This window comes from Nelumbo lutea, chromosome 3 (assembly GCF_056320005.1).
Source record: "Nelumbo lutea isolate HS-2025 chromosome 3, American lotus-T2T, whole genome shotgun sequence".
NCBI lineage: Eukaryota > Viridiplantae > Streptophyta > Magnoliopsida > Proteales > Nelumbonaceae > Nelumbo > Nelumbo lutea.
The window spans coordinates 93,398,574-93,415,827 of NC_142686.1; the positions used below are offsets into that span (position 1 = coordinate 93,398,574).

The 17,254-nt window shown below is 35.1% G+C and overlaps 1 pseudogene; it reads left to right on the plus strand.

The window, feature by feature from the left end:
* The first annotated feature begins 188 nt into the window (after positions 1-188).
* On the plus strand, positions 189-17,182 carry LOC148866908 (CBS domain-containing protein CBSX5-like; annotated as a pseudogene).
* The last annotated feature ends 72 nt before the right edge of the window (positions 17,183-17,254 follow it).

A 17,254-nucleotide genomic window follows, 5' to 3' on the forward strand; every position in this document is an offset into this window, starting at 1 on the left:
TCTCCTGGCTAATCCAGTTCCCAGTAAACTTCATCTATAAATACCCCACACCTTAAGCAATATAATGCCACCCTCTAGGCTCCCACCACCATCGCCACATCTCCTCGTTTCGAGGGTCTGTCTCGTTCTACATCCATCTTAGGGTTTGTTTCTATAGGGCTTTTGTCTAGAGTTTCTTCTTCTCTTGCATGGCAGTTAGCTTGTTGGATTGTTAGGTATCCGACCTCTGTCTTGGAAAGCTGGCGTTGAGGTCACTCTCCATTTTCGCCGTCGTCTGCAATGCGTTGTTGATTCTCAAGGGGGTTGGGTGACAACTTTCTCAGCATTTGGAGCTACGATCACTCCTCGAATGCGAAAGTTGGCTTCGAGGATTGTCGATGTGTCGGGAAGCTTTGCATGGTTGATGTGATCTACTATATCTGTAAAGAGGAGAACCTCGCTTCCCCTTCTCTGCAATTAAATCTCCGGTCTCTGTTCTTCTCACGAAGCAAACAGGTCGCATTTGGAAGCAAATCCAAGCTTCATTCTGTTTTCTTATTAATTTAATTTTACAAATTTTCCATTGTTTACTTTGACTATTTTGATTTTGAGAGTATTATAATGCCTTTGTCTGTGTTTTTTACTTCATTTTACTTAATATCTTCCTTGAAAATTCTTCTGGGAATGGTTACTATTTTGTTAAATTTTTTGTTTTCACCCTTAGAATTCTATGTTGCTTAATAAAATTTAAGCCACCATTGTTAGAACTTATTCATGTAGCTTGAGATGAATCGGAAACCGGGACCCAATAGTGCCTGGAACTAGCTGCTGAAATGGCACTATGACAATATCACAGTTATGTGGCCGGTTCAAGGGGTTTTTGAACTCCGATTTAGCTGAAATTTTGTGGGCCCCCACTAGACCCTATGACCCTATTATGTATGAAATTTTAGACAAAAAAAAACACTTTGGATAAGTAGATATTGGACCGGTTCAGTGACTAATCTTCCAGTTCACTATCATATTGATGACTTCATGAGGCCGGTTCAGGGGGTTTCCAACCTCGGATTGAGCTGAAATTTGGAGGGATCATAGAAGACCCTATTATATACTCTTTCTCAAAATGTCATTAAAAATGAACCTATATATGTATATATATATATATATATATATATATATATATGTGTGTAAATATTGTCTTTATTTGGACGTGACTATGAGGTTCTCCTCTATAAATAAGTCACATATTTGTACTTAGCTACGATGGGTAGCAGATCGGCCCAACGGAATGACGCTATTTTGAGTAGTTAGAGTGGGACGGAAAGACTAAATAAGGGGTTCTGCTTGGGGAAACTTGTAACCCAATGGTGATGAGCTTACCCAACCAACAGAATCACTTACTTAGTTTGGACCATCAAGATCATTTGTAGAATTATCATTCAGCCCAACGGAGGAACGGTATCCTACATCGATCTTGGGTCAAGACCTAATCAGGATTATGCAATGGTCTTGATGAGATCCAACTAATGATTACCCCAATTTTAAGTTAGATTATTGATATATGTGTGTATTTTATGTGGCATGACATTTTGTATATTATGAAACTTGCAATTGTTAATCCAACAATGGTTATTGGTTATCTATTAGGCATTGAAATATTAACTGGTACAAACTTTAACAAGTGGAAATACCAGATTATGATTGTTCTAGGGTGCATGGATTTGGATCTTGCAATTAGAACAAGAAAACCCACTGAAATCACTGGTGCTAGTACTAGTGAGCAAAAGGCACTTTATGAAATGTGGGAACATTCTAGTCGCATGAGTCTCATGATCATAAGGAACACCATTTCTACTGCAATCCGTGGTGCAATTCCTAAAAAGGAAAGCACAATGGATTATTTAAAGGCAATAGAAGAATACTTTGTTGGCTCCACAAAAACATTGGCAAGTACCCTCATGATCAACATGATCACCATGAAATATGATGGTCGTAGTGGGGTACGTGAGCACATTATGAAAATGAGTGACATGGCGAACCAGCTAAAAGGAATGGATATGGAAATATCTGAAGGTTTCCTTGTGCACTTCATTATGACTTCTCTTTCCACACAATTTGGTCCATTTAAGGTCAACTATAATGCACAGAAAGAGAAATGGAAAATGAGCAAGCTAATTGCCATGTGTGTTTAAGAAGAAGAAAGGCTTAAGAGTGAAATGCCTGAAAGTGCTCACCTAACCATTGGACCACATAAGAGACATTTTAGGAAGAAAACTCAAAGAAAGGGCAATGAAAAGGTCGTTGCTGTAGAAAGTGGGGATTATAAAGTTTGTTGCTTCTTCTGTAAAAAAGAAGGGACACGTAAAGAAAGAATGTCCCAAATATGCGGCATGACTCGACAAGAAAGGTAAGAATTATGCCTTTATGTTTTCTGAATCCTATTTGGTTAGTGCACCTTCTAATACTTGGTGGGTGGATACGGGCAGTACAACTCATGTCACGGTTTCTCTGCAGGACTTTCTGACAAGTCAACGATTTCATAACGGAGAATGCACCATAGCCGTTGGTAATGGAATAGAGATAGATGTTGAAGCCGTAGGGACATATCATCTCATTTTGAATACCGGCTTTCATCTAGACTTAGTAGATACACTGTATGTACCTACATTTAAGAGAAATCTTATTTCAATTCCTAAACTTGATTCCTATGGCTTTGAATTTAAGTTTAAGAACAACAGTTTTACTCTACTCCATAATTCCATTAATGTTAGGTGTGGTGTGTTATGCGAAAACCTTTTTAAGATTAATTTGCACCCTATCTTTGCTCATGGCCCATATATCTTGCATGAGAACTATATGGTCAGAAATAAAAGAAAACGAGTGAATGAGAATTCATCCATTCCGTGGCATAAAAGGTTAGGCCACATTTCTAAAGAAAGAATGGAATGTCTCACAAAAGATGGAATCCTCAGTTTGCTAGATTATTCTGACTTCGACATATGTGTGGATTGCATAAAGGGAAAATTCACTAAAACCACTAAAAGGGGAGCCACAAGATGTGTAGAATTACTGAAACAATACATACAGATATTTGTGGACCATTCCCCACTCCTACTATGGGAGGACACAAATACTTCATTACCTTTATAGATGATTTCTCCAAATATAGTTCTATGTATCTAATTCATGAGAAATCAGAAGCACTTGATGATTTCAAGATCTTCAAGACAAAAGTTGAAAATAAACTCAATAAGAAGATCAAAAGTATACGGTCTGATAGAGGAGGTGAATATTATGTAGATACACTAAAACAGGCCAAAATCCAAGTGCTTTTGCCTTATTTTTACGAGAACATGGGATTATTGCAAACTACACCATGCCAAGTACACTTGAGCAGAATGGAGTAGCAGAACGACAAAATCGTACTCTCATGGACATGGTAAGAAGTATGTTGAGTAATTCAAGTCTACCTAAGAATTTATGGGGAGAAGCCTTAAAGACAATTGTACATATTATTCTCAACTGGGTTCCTATTAAAGCAGTCCCTAATACCCCATATGAATTATGGATTGGTAGGAAACCCAAATTAGGGTATTTATGTATTTGGGGTTGTCCAATTGAGGTAAAAGTACATAATCCACAATCAAGTAAACTGGATTCCAAGATAGTTAGTGGTTGTTTTGTTGGTTACCCTAAAAGATCTAAGGGTTATAAATTCTTTTGCCTTATTTTAAATATTAGAATTGTGAAATCTAGGCAAGTCGAATTTCTGGAATTTGGGAATTCTAGTGAGAGCTCTAGATCTAGGTAGATCACCTTTCAGGAAAATCCAGTGATCATACCTGTACCAGTCATACAGGAAAGAGTTGTACCAATTGAAACTCTTGAGACTGATACACAAGGTGTCTAGAATAATGAAATCATTGAAAATACAACGCTAGAAGAACAAATCCCACTTAGAAGATCTCAAAGAGTCTGGATATCGGCAATATCAAATGACCATGAAGTCTATTTAAATGAGTGAGAGCATGAGTTAAATTTTGAAAATGATCTTGTATCATTTATTGAGGCCATCAATTCAAGGGAATCAACTCACTAGTTAGAAGCCATGAAGGATGAGCGTGAATCCATAAAAAATAATAGTGTCTGGGATCTCATTGTTCTACCTGAAGGAGTTAAGCCAATACGTTGTAAATGGGTTTTTAAAACCAAACAAGACTCTAAGGGGAACATTGAAAGATATAAAGTTCGGCTTATTGCAAAAGGATACACTCAAAAAGAAGGAATAGACTATACAAAGACTTTCTCTCCAGTATCAAAGAAGGACTCGTTTAAGATAGTCATGGCCCTGGTTGCTCATTTTGATCTAGAACTGCATTAGATGGATGTTAAGACAGTCTTTCTAAACAGAGATCTGCATGAAGAAGTCTACATGCAACACCGGAAGGTTTTGAAATAATCTACAAAAAAGGTTTAGTTTGCAAATTAAAGAAATCCATTTATGGTCTAAAGTAGGCATCTTGGCAATGGTACCTAAAATTCCATAATATTTTGTGTAATTATAGATTTAAAGAAAATATTGTTGACCAATGTATATACTTGAAGGTCAGTGGGAGCAGTTACACCATGTTAACCTTATATGTTGATGACATCTTGATTGCTAGTAACATTCTTGCAATGTTACACGAGACCAAAAGGTTTTTATCGAACAATTTTGATATGAAGGATCTCGATGAAACCTCTTATCTTTTAGGCATTCAGATTTTCCGAGATCGGTCCCGTAGTATCCTAGGATTAACCTAGAAAGCATATATAGAAAAGGTGCTTAAAAGATTTAACATGCAAAATTGTGCTAACATTGCTGCCCCTGTGGTAAAAGGAAATAAATTCAATTTACTTCAATGCCCTAAGAACCAGTTAGAGCAAGAGCAGATGAACAACATTTCCTATGCATTAGCCATGGGAAGTCTTGTGCACGTCTTGATATAGAATTTGTTGTTGGTATGCTTGGAAGATACCAAAAGAATCCCGGTATTGACCATTGGAAGACAGCCAAGAAAGTTATGCACTATTTACAAGGAACTAAGAATTATATGCTCACTTATAAGCACTTAGAAAATTTGGAGGTAATAGGATATATTGATTCTGACTTTGCTGGATATCGGGATACTCATGCATCCACCTCTGGTTATATCTTCATGATGGCAGAAGGGCCTATTTCATGGAGAAGTGCAAAACAAACTACAAGAACTGCTCCATCTACTGTGGAAGTAGAATTCATAGCTTATTACGTAGCAACTAGTTATGCCATATGGTTGTGTAATTTTATCTCAGGTCTTCGAGTAGTAGACTCGATTTAGAGACCGATGAGGATTTATTGTGATAATGTTGTTGTCGTGTTTTTCTCAAAGAATAACAAGACAAGAACAGGGTCGAAGCACATTGACATCAAGTACCTTGTTGTGAGGGAAAGGGTTCTGGATCAGATTGTGTTAATAGAACATATTAGTACTACACTCATACTAGCTAATCCATTAACGAAGGGACTTCCACCCAAGCTCTTTTTAGAGCATGTAGCACGCATAGAATTGGTGGAAAGTTTTGATAAATTGGATATGTATTGAGTGTGATGATTCTTATTGACACCACTTCATGTGATCACAATAAAGTTATTGATTCTGATAAACATATCTCTAATATTTCTCTCAATTTAAATGTGTACACGTAACATGAGACAGAGATATATGGGCCATGCTTAGGTTGTCTAAGCATTGTATGCAGTTTGTTCATATTGGTTGAAGTTGCTAACTCTATAACCATTGATGGTCCTGAGTCAAATTAGTAGAACTCAAGTGACTTTGATGATTTGGGATAGTCATTTCAACTAAATGGAAAGGATACCCTTAGGTTTATCATACTGGTCATTAATGGCCATATAAAGTAAACAGACATATTCATCTCAACTAAGTGGGGGATTGTTAGAACTTATTCATGTAGCTTGAGATGAATCAGCAACTGGGACCCAATAGTGTCTGGAACTAGCTGCTGAAATGGCAAGCTGTTCTAGAAGCCCACCTAAGGCTCCCACTAAGAGAGGGAGTACATAGTTTCATATCTAATAGTTTGTAAAACAGAGGTTGATGGAGCCTCTGGCTTGACAATTCCTTAACCATGAAGGAAGGCTCATCTCTAGGCAGTTTGGGCTCTATAAATAGAACCTCAGACACATACACACTAGCCATCCATCGGTTGAGAGCAACCGTGACTAGACAGAAGAGTCTCCATTGTGCTCTGTTTTTCAGGTTTTGCAGTTCAGCAAAGAGCGAAGTGTTCTCCGGTTCATTTTCTTACAGAGAAAAGAGAGAAAGAAAGTAACAAAGCTAGAAGAGGTGTGTTTGAAGGTCTCTAATGTCGGAATAGAGCCATGGATGCCAACTTTACATCAATAGCTCAAGGTCGGTTTTACTTATTTCAGTCCGTTTCTAGAGCAAAGAATGCTTCTACGATACTTCTTTCATGTTCAAAAGTCATCATTATATCTGACAACCATATCATTAATCGCTTATTTGGTGGGTTTTATCTCATTCTTTTTTTACGTTTTTTGTTAAGTTATTTCATACTCACTATGAAAACTCTTAACAAATTTTCCCTTTTAATTTAATCCATATTCGTCTAGGGCTCTTTTTTTAATGTACATATTTTTCCCATTGAAGCTCTTTATTTTTCCCTAAATTTTGATCTTTTTTCCTGAATTTTCAGCATAGTAGAGGTGATTGATCTTATAATGGAAGGCGCCCAGAACCTGGTAGTCCCAATACAGAGCAGAATCAGCACCAGGAAGAAGCTCCTCCAAAAATCTTCATTTGGTCCCACTCTACACAATGAACGTGAATTTTGTTGGCTCACCCAAGAGGATGTCATTCGGTTCCTCCTGAGCTCCATCAACCTCTTTTCACCCATCTCGGCTTAGTCGATCGATTCTCTAGGCATCATCAGCACTGAAGTCCTGGCCATCAGATATCACAATCTAGCCTATTCGCTTGTGGATTTAATCTCCAGTTCTTTGTCTCAATAGACCTCCGTCGTCGTCATAGATGATGATGAGAAATTAATCGGGGAGATCTCCCCATACACCCTGGCAAGCTGTGACGAAACGGTCGTAGCGGCAATTACAACCCTCTCAATGGGCAATTTAATGGCTTACATCGACTACAACAGTTTGCCGAAAGCCCTGGTGCAGGTGGTGAAGGCAAGGTTGAAAGAGAGGAAGTTGGAAGCAATGTTGGAATTGTTGGAGGAATTCTCCCCGTCATCGTCGTCATCGTGTTCGCCAGGCGAGGAGTCCTCTTCGTCGTCGCCAAGGGCGCCGCTGCGGCCGAGCAGTAATAGTCGGCAGGGAAGTTACTCAACGAGGATGGTAGGGAGAGTGGAGGTATCTCTCTCTCTCCACCAATGCTTCATCGGTGAAGTAGTTAAACAAGTATGTAATTGTGGAAGGTTGGGAGTTTACACTTGAAGGGCGTTTTTGCCTTTTTTCATGCTATTTAACAGTTGGTTAACGCAGGGTACTAGATTGTCGCAAAATGAAAGTTTGGGTACTAGATTGTCGCATTTTAAAGTCCGGGTACTAAATTGGCACAAGGCCTAAAGTACAGGGTACCTATCAAGAATTTTTCCTTTTGTTTAATATGATGAATGCATAATATTAAAGATGCACCCAAATGTTTTTTTACAAAATTTCTATGTTTTTAATAATTTTTGTGTCTCTATCTTTTTTAATTTTTTTACAAAATTTCTATGTTTCTAATTTAATCTTTTATTATTTAGTCAATGGGATTTTGATTCCCATTGACTAAGAAACCAATGTTCTTTTTTCATATTTATGTAGGGACCAAGGAAAGTTTATTTTCTTGGATATCACTTACCCAAGTAAATAACTTTCCCACCTAGGAGGAAAGTTGCCAATACTTGAATGTGACAAAAATGCCCCTTTTAATAATGGATTTTATGGCTAAATTGGCCATTGCCTTATTTACATGGGAAATAAAAGAACATGGGTAAATACCCAGATAAGTGTTTCTTAGGAAACACTTACTTGGGTAAGTGCACTTACTCAGGTAAATAACTTACTTAAAAGCAAATGGGGCCTAAATTATATTTTTTGACTACATAGTTAAAGAGGGATTAAATTCATAAATAGGGGTGTTTTAGTCAAGCAAAGTCTACAAAACTCATTTAGTTAATGTACCTTAAATATAAATTTAATGAAAGGAAATGAGACTTAGGTGGTTTTTGATAAATCTAAAATTTCAAATCTAAGTTAAACAAATCTTTTTTTTTTGTCTAAAATCTGAAAAGAAGCATATGTGTTTTTTTACTTTTTAGAGGCTTTGAATCCATAAGTTTGTTTGTAATGGGTAAACCCTTTACCAACTGAAATTTACTAATTTTACTATTTTATCCCTAGAACATAATTATTTGGAAATGTTGATTTCAATTTGCATTATCTCATAAAATTAATTTTCAGCATCAAAATAATATTGAATACAAATAATAATTAATAATTAATAATTGCTAATTAATAAATGAAATGATTAAATTTTAAAAGTAATTAATAACTATAAAAATATTAAAATAATTAATAATTAGTAATTAATAATCTACACAAATAAAAATTAAAATAAATTTTAAAAGTTAATGAAATAATTAAAAAATACTAGTTAATAAAAATAATTAATAATTAATAAATAACACAAGTAAAATTAATAAGAAATAACTAATGTTTAATGAAAAATATTAAAATAATTAATATTTAATAAAAATAATTTACAATTATTAATAATAATAAACTGAAAATTGTCGTGGCAGTGGCGGGAAGACAGGGGGAGAGAGAGAGAGAGAGATTAATAATAATAAACTGAAAATTGTCGTGGCAGTGGCGGGAAGAGAGAGAGAGAGAGAGAGAGTTGTATGAAGACGAGAAAGAGAGGTCGAATGGGGAGGGGTATTTTTGAATTTAGGCCACGTCTGAAATGCGTCTGAGCGCGTTCAGTGATGAGCCTGAGTCTAAAAATTTTAGATCTGAAAAAACTTTTCTGACCCTATTTCATATGCAATGCCAAACAAATGTGCCATCTGAAAAGCAACATTTTGAGATTCAGACGTCTGAAAAGTGTAATCAAACGCCACCTTAATACCTTAAATATAAGATTTAATGATGAGGAATATAATGAATTTAATAATAGTAAAAGTTTAAATTATTATTTTGCCTTCATAAATATCAACTTCAAAGTGTTAAGGGAATTTTAGTCAAAAAAATTCCAAAATCTAAACGTGTGAACCTTTCTCTTTTTTGGGTCAATTATGCCTAGTTCTTTAAACATTAGTTCTAACACTTTCTCAACAAGCGATTATGGTGGCACATGGGTAACATCTCCCCATGAATGGGAGTGGAATATGCTCACAACAAAATTTTTTTCAACATGGTTCCAACATGACCCGTGTCCACAAGGTTCCAACATGATTTGTGTCCACAAGGTTTCAATAGATCTGTTGGAACTTGTTGGTACACTTTTTGTTGTGAGCAGATCTTGCCTCCTATAAATGACAAAGGAAATGTTTCCAGTGGCCTGTCAGAATTAGGGGTTTCATGTCGGGTGGGCTGTGTTGGGTTTAAGCTCAACCCAAGCCCAACCCTAAGAATTTGGCCTAAGGCCCGAGCCCAAGGTCAATCCCAAACTGTTCAACCCATGCTGCCCCGAAATGAAATTTGATGCAATTGGGTTGGGCCTGTGCCTAGGTTGGGCTCGGGTCTATTAATCAACCCACATTAAAATTTAACATAAATGTATGTATATATACATAGACATGTCACCTTGAGTTAGGATTAGGGGTGAACATTATTCAATTAAAACCAAGAAACCAAATCAAAATTTTCAGTTTTGGTTTTTTTATTTGGTTAGTTTGTTTTTTAATATTTTGATTTTTAAAATTCAAAATTTGATTAACCAAAAAAATTGAATTAATCAAATTTCATTATATAATATGTAGCATATAATATAATTGTATATTAATGTATAATATATAACAATCTAATGAAATATGGTTTCATAATATATATTATAAATTTATAATATAAAATATATATTATATGTTTTAATATATAGAATATTGTATATTATGGAAATTCGGTTTTAATCCAAATAATTGAAAATAAACCAAATATTTCGGTTTTGGTTATTTTGGTTTTCCTCTAATTTGGTTTCGGTTCAGTTTTTAGTTTTTAATTTTGATTTATTCAGTTTGGTTTTTAACTGAATAAATAGAATGCTCACCCCTAATTAGGATATGGGAAGGTTGGGCTTGGGCTGAGTTTGAGTTATCTAAGAGGTAGGTCCGAGCACTCCCCAAAAAATAAAAATGCCCAAATGTTTGGATCCAAACCCAATCTGATGCCTTAAAATCCAAGCTCAGTCCATATAAAATTATGCGCTGGATCAGTCCGAGCTCGGGTTGGGCCTACTCAAGTTGCACCCCTGGTTGGTATAATATAGCTGCATGGGAGTTTGGATGGGCTCCCACATGGCACGCTCCATAAGTGCCCCACAGCACATCTTCCCAGTGCATTAGGAACATCTCCCCATGACAAATAGAGGAGTTCAATGCACCTCACACCAATCTCACAATGCACCACAGCTGTGCATTAGGAACATCTCGCAGCCCAATGCACTGAGGTTGGTATGAGACATGCACTTGAGGAACAGATCCATCTTATAGAGAAGATGTTCATCTCCAGATTCTCCCTATAACAAGTATAAGAGATGTTCCTAATACACAAAGGGGATGTGTAGTGACTTGTGGGGCACGCCTTATGGGGAGCCTCTGAATAGGCGAGGAGTCCATCTCTTGTCCCACATGCAGATTAATCCAACGTGGCAACTCTATTGAGTTTGACAAATAAAGAATAGAGGAAGTACACAACCGTGAGCCAAGTTTTTCTGAATTGATACAAGGCCATGCCAAAGTTTTGTGTTATTAGCTTATTAACTTGTGGTCTGGTTCGGCTTTGGCATGGGCGGAACATAGCCCTAATTCGCAACAATTTTCATGACATCTCTATTATTTTAAAATTTGTTTATAGTAATAAAAATATCAAACTAAATTATTAATAAAACAGTTAATATTAAATAATTAGCATATGTGTAAAACGTATCAATCCAAAAAGTATTAACATATTAATAATTATAAAATCCTAAAAATCATTTAAGAATCTTCTTCAATTTTAAAATAATGAAAAATGAACTATTAATAAATTATAATAATTATGAATTATTACTTATTAAAAAATAAATGAATATTATTTAAAATTTTAAAATATTATTTTTATTATATATTATTACTTAATAAATAATAAGCAATTAGAAATAAATAAAAATCGAAATACTTAAAACAGTGCTTTCAACCCAACGTTGACCCAAACTATCAAACCGTTCAAACTGATAATCAAGATTTTGAGTCCAATTTTCCTAAAACCCACTTTTGGTAAAAAAAAAACACCCAATCTGAGTGGTTGAACCATTGACCCATTTGAATATAGGTCAGCTTTGGTCAATGCAAGCCCGTGCTCACACCATTTGAGCAGCCTCATGGAACCCTGCACTGGGAATATCCCCTATAAAATAAAGCACACAAGTATGGAGATATTCCCAATGCAAGGCTATAACTATTCGAATGGGGCTTGCACTGACCAAGCCGAACTCCATTCGACCCAGTCACCAGGCCATAGGTTACACACACAATGTATGTGCAAATTTCTAGAGGCCATGACTTTTTGTTCAGTTGTCTAGTTGAGGTGATATCTATAGCAATTCAGGGCAACTTTTCAAGATCTATGTGCCCCAAAGAGCATCTTGCCCTTTTTTTTTTGCTAAAAATCCCATTTGGCTTGAAATCCCAATTTTTAAGCTTTAACCCTTTTTTACAAATAAAAATTAAAAACTGAAATAAAAACATTTAAACATAAATTAACACATATAAATACATATATCATATGTAAAATATAATTATACATATGTACACATATATTGGTATTTATATATATTATATATATATATATATATATATATATATATATATATATATATATATATATATATATATGTTGATGTTTCAGTTTTTAAAACCCAGACAATCATCCACGTCAAAAAAAAAAAAAAAAAAAAAAAAAACCCGAACAGTCAAACTGATGACATGCGACCCAAAGGAAAAAATGGTTCAACCTTTAGGTCATTTTTTAAAACACTACTTAATATTAAATAATTGCAAAGTCACAAAATTACATAATTTTGTAATTTTCAATAATTTACAATGAAAATTACATAATTTTTCAATAGTTTTCCAAAATCTATCAAATGTAATAAATTTCCTAAAATTTCCAAAATATTCCAATAATTTTCAATAATTATTTAATACATTTTAAATAAACTTTCAAGTTTTTGTCCAAATAAACTTCAATTTTTTCCAAAAGTATAATATTATATCTTTTAATTTCCAAAATGTTATTTTATAAAAAAATTTGAAAACTTTATTACATTTGTGTAATTATGGAGATTTATTGAAAATTATTTTAAATTTTTATTAAGTAGTTTACTAACAAAATTACACTAACTTATCTTTTATTTTCCAATATAAAATAATTAATAATTTCATTTTCCAACATTATAATATTTTATTCCCCAATCTACATTTGGTATTAACTATAATAACAAATTTTATACTTTTTGATAATTGTTAAATATAATTCTCAATTTTATAGAAATTAATTAAAGAGTTTTCTATTTCTATTAGGTAGTTGGGTTGGGAATGGTGACATGGCTTAATGGGAATGGTGGGAATGAGAGAAGAGAGAAAGTCAAGGAGAATGTAGGGCTAGGGTATATATATATTTACAAACTGGGCATATGTACATTTACAAATGAAATTTGTACAAAACGATGGTTGTAGTTATTTTCAAACAATTATACTCTTAAAAAAAACTATATTTATAATTCTTTCAAACCCAACTAACCCATCCAAGGCTAACAAAACCCAACCTCTGCCCAAGCCCAGCCCGAGTAGTGTTGGGTAAGCATTGATTGGGCTGGGTTGATAAACTCTGATTTGACCTCGTGTTGAACCATGCTCGAGCCCTTGGTTTGCACATTTAGGGTTGGTCTTGAGTTGAACCTAAACCAACCCAATCCACCTGATTGCACTCCAATCAACTTGTGTAACACATAGCTAGGTCTGTCAATGGGAGACCGAATCAGCCCTCCCCCCCCCCCCCCCCCCCCCGCACACACACACACACACAAACACAAAACTGCCCCCCACAATGTCCCACAGCACATCCCCACCGTGTATTGGGACATCTTCTGATGATGACCTCATCATTTCAGGTATTATCATCGAGAGGTGTTCCCAATACACGGCAGGAATATGCTGTGGGACATTGTGGGGGGCTGATTTGAATTCTGTCAATTGACTCTAAATTCTATTATCCCCGATTTAGATGTTAGAATTTGCATCTGATTAACAATCAGATCTGATGCGGATTTAACCCCCTCCAATCCAATTAAAATCTAAATCAAATAAAAATTATTATTTTATATATTTATGCAATATAATTATATATATAAAGATATTATATATAATTGTATAAAGTTTATAATTGATATGTTTAATGTATTATATTTATATACATTATTATGCATATACAAGTTAATTAAAAATAATTAAAAATTTTCATTTTTTTTTAATTGTAGTCATTTTAAACAAAACAAGATAGATGATTGTGGATTAAATCCAAATCTGATCTAAAATCTAACATGATAATTGGATGTGGATGCATATTTAGAAGTTTCATAATCGAATGTAGATACGGAAACAACTAATTGCAATCCGAATCCCATCTATTTACAGCCCTAATAGCATGTTGTCTAAGTCCTTGTAGAGGAATTCATATTACTTCGTGTTTGTGTAGGATTGTCTTTGTTTAGGTTGAGTTCGAATTTGCTCCTCATAACATTGTCCTCACAATCCCTTGCAGTTATGCATCGGGAATATCTCCTATGAATAAAAACATGTAAAGAGATATTCCCCATGCATGTTGCAAAATGATATGAGGACGGCGTTACCGACAATTCTGTGAGGATCAAATTTGAGTTCGATTGGGTTTCCTATTTAACGAAGGGGCTGACGAATTACATATATGGAAATAAGCATGCGGAAGGTAATTTGGAAACAACTGGGCTCGTAGAAGGGTTTCTTCTTTTTGTTGACAGACAGAGAGGATTTGCTAGCTTCCATTTTCTGTTGTTGTTTCTATTTTAATTTCTTCAATTGTTGTACAATATCACAACAATTGAATAATATCACAACTATAGAGGATAATAATAATAATAATAATAATAATTTTGGTTTTTATATGTATGATAATAACTATTTTTACAATTCTTGCTTTTATATGTTAAATAAAAATAATATTTCATTTTCCTAGCAAGCTTGGCTCAAAATTGAACTCGAGCCAAGTCGAGCTTATTTTTTCTATTTGTATAATTTGTTATTTCTATAGGAAACTTGGATCACAATTGAGTTGAGCCAAGTAGAGTTTTTTTTTATTTGTATATTTTCTTTATTTTTATAGGAAAGTTGGCTCATTGTCGAGCTCGAGCTGAGCTGAGCTCGAACTTATGAGCTTTTGAGTCAAGTCGAACTCAAGCTCAAATCTATCTTGAATCAAGCTCAATCTTGAGCTTAATGGTCTTTTGGCGACCTAAGCTCGAATAGCCAAATATTTAGTTCGGCTCCGCTTGGCTCAAATCCACCCCTAAGCCAAAGATTTGCACCTTTAGGGTTGGTCCCTGGTTGACTTTCAACCCAACCCAACCCAACCCACCCAATTGCACCTAACCAGCTTGTATAGTACATAGCTAGGGCTGCCAATGGACTCTAGAAGTTTGATACCCTATTCGACTTCAAATTCAATTATCCCAGATTTAGATGTTAGAACTTGTATTCGATTAATAAAGGGATTTAATCCTATTTGATCCGATTAAAATTTGAATATGATAAAAAATTATTACTTTATGTATATAAATTATCCCAGATTTTTCTTTATATAAATTATTATATTTTCTTTTCCTTTTAATAATTTATTAGTTTTTTTTAAATTAAATCTCGGATTAGATTCGAATATCTGACATTCTTGATGGACTAGGATTCAAATAAATATTATATTTGTGAGACCCAATGGGATCTTTGGGTCATACCATATATATGATTATAGTATCGAGTCATACTTACATATACTCCGATTTAAATCCAATCTGATCCATTTGCATCCCTAAGGCCAGCTCAACAAAATAGTAGAGCTCTCGCCCTTAGCCATGCTGACTGAGTCATCGCACTGACATCCTACCACTTATCCACTACCAAAAATGTGGCTTGCCTACAAGACACTAGGTGGTTCAACCAAGGAAACAAAGAACTGAACCTTTTATGCAATCCCCGGTCTAGGTCTAGCAACCAAGGCTACCAACTTACGTAAAGGCCTTGGTCAGGCCACTTCAACTACCTGTCTATCCTAACTCGCGTAGAAGGCATTGGTCAAGCGGCCTCATCTATTGATCATTCCTAATTAAAAAATCTTGCGAGATAAGTTGTGCAATAGCTTGGAGTTGTAGAAAAAGCTTTATTCTTATTAACAAGAAGCGACCTTGACTACTCAAGGCATATAGTATTTTTTTAGAAAAAGAAGGAAACAAGCAAAAGTCTAAGAGAACGCAAGCCTGATTTAGCACATATGCTTGAAAAGAAAAATAAATAAATAATTGAAAAAAAAAAACCTCCATGTCTAGGAAGCTCAGCTCTAGGTCAATGACCTTGGCCCCGCACATGATGAACCCAACCATGAAGGTGATGATGGGGAGGGAGCCCCCTCCTAGCCACATACATAGAAGAACTTCTCCTTACAACCCTGATGGAGGAATCCCAAAAGGGAATTTGGTGCCCTTATATATTCTAAGCCAAGTAATACCACCCCCTCAACAACTGATATGTTAATTCCTGCACCCTAATTAACCAGAGTAATTTAATGAACAGCCACATTACCTTAGACATTTTTTTCATCTTTCTCCTTTTCTTGTGGCCTTTTTATCATTAAGTTATAATCTACTTGTTCATGCAGTTGTTATATATACTACAATTATAAGGAAAAGAAATATCAAATTATTATTGTTTGTTGAATCGTTAAGAAAATGGTGGTATTAAGCGAGAGTAATTGTATAAAGACATGCAGAAGTTTTTAATTTTTTTACTTGTGTTCTGAGGTTTTGGTTTTTTCCTTTTAAATGGAAAAACTCAAAACATGTAGAAAAATACAATTGAAATGCCACTACTCGGGTCGGGTTGGTATCGGATTAGACCCTATTAGGTTGGGTCGGGCTTGAAAATTAATTATGTATATTTTAAGACGGGTTGGGGCACTGTAGGGTCGGGTTAGGGTTGAAGCAAACCCGTGCCGAACCCGACCCGTTGACATCCCTATATGGGGATGCCATTTTCTGATGTTTTGGTATACTACAGTAGCACTCCTACACAAAATCATCATCTGAAATACATTCTTTTTGAATTTCTCTAACATTATTCGGCAGAAACAATTATCCCCGAAGCACAAGCATCCACTCAAGCGTCCAAACTCCATTAAAAACTAAAAAGCAATTAAAAAAAGAGACTGATCAATCCCATGCATGTTTAAGATTTAAGATTTCAACTTCTAAGTATATCATGTTGTCGATCTTTTCATAGTCAAGAACAAAAAAAAAAAAAAAAAACAAGAATAATAGAAAATTACTCCTTCTCTTTCAGTGGGGTTTCTTCTTCTTTCTTTCTATTTCTATCTATAGAGTGCTTTTCATCGGAGCTCCTCAGGACGAGCTTCTTCGAGGACGAGGACGAGGGCGACAGCAAGGAAAAGGAGGAGGAGGAGGAGGAGGAGGCCATTGCAGCAGAAACAGATGAGGAGGAGAAGAGAGAGTTTGAAGATTTTGATGCCAACGCTCTTTCGGTGGTCTCTTCAATTTATAGTAAGCTAGCAACTCCCTCCTCTTCCTCTCAATGCGTGTTCGAACAGAACTCTATTTCCACGTATAGACTTCTATTTTGATTATGATTTATGACTGCAACTCCATGTGTAGAAAGGAAAGTATATAACTTTGTGAGGTCGAGTTCGTTTAGG